We start from the raw sequence: 6,774 nt of genomic DNA on the forward strand, positions 1-6,774 counted from the left end.
GGTAATCCCTGAGAGCACTGGCGCTGATCGAACCCGCGAATTTGGTTCCTGAGTTGTACCAAAGGTAACCCACGGCTACCCTTGCTAAGTATGCTAGGGTGAGAGTTAGGAATACCCCCTTAGCTGAGTTGTAATTCAATTCGAGTCGCCGTCTCTCCTGGTTAGTGAGAACTTGACGGGCTTATCTGCAATGTAGATACACTTAATAACATAATGGTTCGGAAATGATGATATGATGATGACAGCCTTATTATACTTGCTATGGTTATTACTGTTTGCTCCTAATAAGTGAGTGCTCTAGTACAGGTGCTAATCTAGTGGACAGGTAAACAATGATAAGCTTGATGCTAAGTTTAAATTGGTTACTATAATCATAAGCTCTTTTATGCAACTGTGTCAAGCTAGCCCACCTGAAAAGCCTTGCATGCTCCTTGGTGTCTTCTATTTCTGGTTTTGACGGGTAAGTCTAGCTAAGTACCTTCTCATACTCAGGGTTTATCTCCCACCTGCTGCAGATGACCAGTTCTACTTTGGTTGCTGCAAGTACTGCCTTCTCCTAGCTGGGGATGAACACTAGACCGTTGGGTGCGGTCTCTACTAGTTCTCATACCTGCTAATGCTTTTGTGGGACATGACTCAGACTTGGCAATGTATTTGAAAACCATGATGTTTTGTACTAAACTATGTTGCTTCCGCACACTCAAACTTGGTTTGTAATATTCTATTTCAACTCTGATGGATGTAATCCGAATGCTACTTGTGAAATGTTGTAATGGATGATGTGTTGTGTTGAATCACTACGATCTTGGTTTGTATGTCGAGAGTTGGTTGAAATCCTTCGTGATTTCCGGACTACCGGGATTATGGGAGCTTAAGTACGGGAATTTGATCGCTTCGGTGATTGTTTTTGGTACTTACGTTCTTATAATTTGGTCGGTTCTGTTACAAAAGATGCGACGAGACGTGGAGAGATTTGTTGCTCGCTACACAACATGTCAAAAGGCTAAGTCCCGGTTGAATCCACACGGTTTGTATATGCCTCTTCCTGTTCCTAGTGCTCCTTGGGAGGATATTTCTATGGATTTTGTGTTGGGATTGCCACGGACTAGGAAAGGGCGAGATAGTGTTTTTGTGGTTGTGGATCGATTTTCTAAAATGGCACATTTCATACCATGTCATAAAACTGATGATGCTACAAATATTGCTGATTTGTTCTTTCGAGAAGTTGTTCGCTTGCATGGTGTGCCAAATACAATTGTTTCTGATCATGATGCTAAATTTCTTAGCCATTTTTGGAGAACTTTATGGGCCAAATTGGGGACTAAGCTTTTATTTTCCACCACTTTTCACCCCCAAACTGATGGTCAAATTGAAGTTATGAATAGAACTTTGTCTACTATGTTAAGGACTGTTTTAAAGAAGAATATTAAGATGTGGGAAGATTGTTTGCCTCATATTGAGTTTTCTTATAATCGTTGGCTGCATTCTACTATGAAGATGTGTCCCTTTGAGATTGTTTATGGCTTGTTACCACGTGCTCCTATTGATTTAATGCCATTGCCAAGTTCTGAAAAGTTGAATTTTGATGCTAAGTAACGTGCTGAATTGATGCTAAAACTACATGAAACCACTAAAGAAAACATAGAGCGCATGAATGCTAAGTACAAATTTGCTGGAGATAAAGGTAGAAGGGAATTGATTCTTGAACCTAGAGATTTGGTTTGGTTGCATTTGCGAAAGGATAGGTTTCCTGAATTAAGAAAATCTAAATTGATGCCTAGAGCGGATGGTCCTTTTAAAGTGATGCAACGAATAAATGAGAATGCATATAAGCTTGATCTTCCTATAGATTTTGGGGTTAGTCCCACATTTAACGTTGCAGATTTGAAGCCTTATTTGGGTGAGGAAGATGAGCTTGAGTCGAGGACGACTCAAATTCAAGAAAGGGAGGATGATGAGGACATCAACACCGATCATACATCCACGCCGTCCACGCCGACACCTGCTGGTCCTATTACTCGTGCTCGTGCTCGAAAACTTAATCATCAAGTGAGTTCCTTCTTGAGCTCTTATCCATCCTGTTTAGATCTTGGATACACATGCACTCTTGTTTTGATTAGGAATCAAGGAGAAGACCGAAAGGGAAAAGGACTCGCGTAGGCTGGATTCGGACTGCAGCACACCTCCAACTTGCGACGGTCGCCACGGTTACATACGGAGTCGGATTGGGGTGATTCTGGACTTGTTGGAAAGCTAATAAAGTCTACTTTCATATGGATCTAACCTCGTACTCATACCTGCTCAGAAGCAGCGTCAACAGTCCAAAAATCACCGAGAGGTCTATTCTGTCCAGGGTGCTGCGCCACCTTAAGTTAGCACAATGGGCTTGTATCGTTTAGAGTCCAGTAGGGACGCGTCCTAGGGTTGGAGCACGACCCAAACTCTCTTGTGGTCGTCCTCCACACGTCATATACCCCTTAGCCACCACCAGAAACACTTGGGTTTTGTTTAGATCAAGTTTAGCCATCGCTACTTGCTTGTAGGCGCGCGTGCTGATCCAGTCGCCCGTCTCCTTGTCTTCGGAACCCCACTCATAATAAGATTCAGTGTGAAACCTTCAATTTTATCTTGCAATTTTAGTGCTTGTTTCCTCGTTCTTGCTAGTTCTTCGATTGCTTGCAGGACAGGAGCCCTAGGGGCTGGTTGTCGTGCTCCACAAGATCGTGACGGCCTTGGGAAGTGGTGTATCGGTCGCTAAGGCGTGGTCTTGGAAGGCTGTAGTCAGGCCGTGAACGTCATCTCCATCCACCAATCGAGTTATCTCACGCTTCTCATCGAAAGATCGACCACAAACCCTTGCGGGTTCATATCACAAAGCTCAAGTGGAAGCTCGTTTCGTTCCGTTTAGAGATAGTGCTAATCATGACGCAAGATAGGTGCACAGGTTCCGTCGAACGTAACATAGGCTTGGAAATCATTTTGCATGCACCCGATGGAGCTCCTTGGTGACGTGGGTCATGTGGAATCTCTCTTCTTTCTGATTGTAGGTAGTGTTAGCGTTGGTGCAAGATATGTGCATGGTTTGCAGTAGACGTACCCATAGGCTCAGAAATCGTTTTGGTCACATCCAATGGTACCATTAGGGGACGAAGCTCAAGTGGAAGCTCATTTCGGTACATTTGGAGATAGTGCTAATCTTGATGCAAGATAGGTGCATGGTTTGCATCGAACATACCATAGGCTAGGAAATCATTTTGGATGCACCCAATGGAACTCCTAGGTGATGTGGGTCATGTGGGATCTCACTTCTTTCCTTTTGGAGATAGTGTTAGTGTCGGTGGAAGATAGGTGTACGGTTTGCACTAGACGTACCATAGGCTCTGAGATCGTTTTGGATGCAACCGATGGTACCACTAGGTGACGAGGCTCAAGTGGAAGCTCATTTCGTTCTGTTTAGAGATAGTGCTAATCTTGATGCAAGATAGGTGCACAGTTTGCGTCGAGCGTAACATAGGCTCGGAAATCATTTTGCATGCACCAGATGGAGCTCCTTGGTGACGTGGGTCATGTGGAATCTCTCTTCTTTCCATTTGGAGGTAGTGTTAGCGTCGGTGCAAGATAGGTGCATGGTTTGCACTAGACATACCATTGGCTCAGAAATCATTTTGGTCACACCCGATGGTACCACTAGGGGACGGTGCTCAAGTGGAAGCTCATTTCGGTACATTTAGAGATAGTGCTAATCTTGACGCAAGATAGTTGCACGGTTTGCGTCGAACATACCATAAGCTAGGAAATCATTTTTGATGCACCCAATGGAACTCATAGGAGATGTGGGTTATGTGGAATCTCACTTCTTTCCATTTGGAGATAGTGTTAGTGTCGGTGCAAGATAGGTGCATGGTTTGCGCTAGATGTACCATAGGCTCTGAGATTGTTTTGGACTCAACCGATGGTACCACTCGGTGACAAGCCTCAAGTGGAAGCTCGTTTCATTCCGTTTGGAGATAGTACAAATCTTGACGCAAGATAGGTGCACGGTTTGCGTCGAATGTACCATTGGCTAGGAAATAATTTGGGATGCACCTAATGGAACCCCTAGGTCACGTGGGTTATGTCGAATCTCACTTCTTTCTATTTGGAGACAGTGTTAGTGTCGGTGCAAGATAGGTGCATGGTTTGCGCTAGACGTACCATAGGCTCTGAGACCGTTTTGGACGCAACCGATGGTACCACTCGATGACAAGGCTCAAGTGGAAGCTCGTTTTGGTCCGCTTAGAGATAGTGCTAATCTTGACGCAAAATAGGTGCATGGTTTGCGTCGAACATACCATAAGCTAGGAAATCATTTTGGATGCACCCAATGGAACTGTTGATGCAAAAGTGATCTGCAAACACAAAGGGCTAATACCCGAATCGATATCCAAAGCGTGCCAGTCGATTTGACCTGCTAATCGACAAGGATGAAGATACGAACACTTTGGTCCTGACAACAGCGATACGCCCGGAAGTCACGGCCAAGAGGTGCTCACGCGGAACTCGAGAATCGCCGAAGGTCGCACTGAAGCGATGCAGCTCGCCGAATCAATGAGAACTCGTGAAAAAGGAAAAATATGCAAATTGACGAAGTCGCCGAAAAGTAAGTAGATGCAAATAGGAGTAAAAGTTGGTTTTGATATTGATTGATATATCCTATTACATTGCCCCTTACTCCATATTTATACCCTGATCTAAAGAGACACAACCAAACACAACTAGGACACCAATCCTATATCTAAGGAAACACGTGACTCTTACACGAATCATAACCTAACAAATACAGAAAAGGAAATCAACTCCTATCTATTTCCCTGTCCGCCTTAATTACGATGGAAATCTCACTGTCCTCCTTCCCATCGGCATACTCCCTGCTTCATCGGCAGTAGTCGTCAAGTCTTCCTTCATCGGCATACTCCCTGTTTCATCGGCAGTAGTCTTCAAGTCTTCCTTCATCGGCATACTCCCTGTTTCATCGGCAGTAATCTTCAAGCCTCCTTTCATCGGCATCGACAATAACTCCTCCAACCTCATCGGCAACGCCCGAGTCCAAATCAACCTTTCCATCGATCATCACCAGCTATCGGCAACCATTTTTACAAACTGGCTTTCATTGGCTATCAAAGTATTCAATAACTTTCCCCTTGCCGATTAGTCCACTCCGATTATTTTGACACGTGCAAAAAACGGTGTCAACACATGCCCCCCAATTTCGGAGTATAAAACCATTAATGCTCCGAAATTTACTCCAGATAACGCTTGCCTTTGCCCAATTACCGTAACTCATTCTTCAAGCCAAAACTTGATTTGTTATCAAATCCAATCAAATCTAATCTTGATTCACGCACTTCAGTAAATATCGCACAATCGCCAACCACTCTTGTCTTGATTGAGATACCAAAACAATAACCCATCGGCAAGATCTTAACATGATAATGCTGCCATTTTCAGAATTAAAATATCATGTATCGATATCCCTTCCAAGTCATGATTACTTGTTATCAACTCATCTGTACAATCCCCTGATTATCGCGCGAATAGTTACCATATCCCCCTGCACCACCTTGACCTATATGCGCGCGTCATAGAGATAAGTCCAAAATACCCTTATTCTGGGCGGCTTATAAATAGATTTCTCCGGAACCCTCATTTTCTATCTTCAGCCTCCAATCCTTGGCATTCTCTCTCTCCGGCGGCGACTCCGACGAACAACCGCGCGACCTCAACCAACAAGAACCCTTCTCCGGCGCTAACTTCAAGTTCCCGGCTCGTATCTCCACCTTCCTCAAGACAATGGCCATCAACTTCGACGTTCCCGCGGTTCGCTCCACTTCCATTACCTTTTACTTTGATCTTTTTGCAAATTTATTCAGTTGGTGATTTTTCCTTTCTTCTGTCTTCTGGATTCCATAACCTTAGGAACTACGCAACAAATTAATTATCCCAACCGATCAGCCGCACGTCCAATGCCTTGGACCAATGGGCAACCCAGATCCAACCGATCTGATCAACGCAGAGGTTAACAGAATTCCCTTTAGAGCCCAAAATTTCTCTCTAAATTTGTGGAAAGACACATTCCGATCTTGGCCCAAAACCACCAAAGGGTGGAAAGATTGGTATTTGAGGGTTAATAGATCGATGCAAGTATACTGGGCAGAACGAAGGTTAGACCAATGTATCAGGCTCTCTATTGCCGATATGCAGAAAAATGAATCAATGATAATTGCAGCTGCTTATTTCTGGTCAGATACGACCAATACTTTTATGTTTGGACATGGCCCAGCTACTCCTACCCTTGCCGATGTCCACATGCTTACTGGCTTGGACATCTCAACTGCTGATGAAGGCTCCATCTATGGTAGAAAGCCTGAATATAGAGTGAATACCCGTAACATCGGCGGTTGGACAGGAATATATTCAAGAATACCAGAAAACCGGGACACCTAGCCAGAGGGAACATGCCACATTTCTGAATATGTGGTTAGAAAAATTTATCTTCTGTGGTCGATCAGTAGGACCAACCAACGCCTTCCTCCCTGCAGCTGAACTTTTGGCTAATGGCGTAAGGTTTCCTCTTGGCCGATACCTTCTGAGCTCCACCTATCATCTTCTTCACCAAGTGTCTCAGAAACTTTTGCTTGGCGAACCCATCGGCAACCTGGGAGGCCCGTGGTGGTTTATCAACATGTGGCTGAATGCCCATATGCATAAACGTTTGCAATGGGACTTTTTTGCTCA

This window comes from Miscanthus floridulus, chromosome 11, assembly GCF_019320115.1.
Source record: "Miscanthus floridulus cultivar M001 chromosome 11, ASM1932011v1, whole genome shotgun sequence".
In the NCBI taxonomy this organism is placed as follows: Eukaryota; Viridiplantae; Streptophyta; class Magnoliopsida; order Poales; family Poaceae; genus Miscanthus; species Miscanthus floridulus.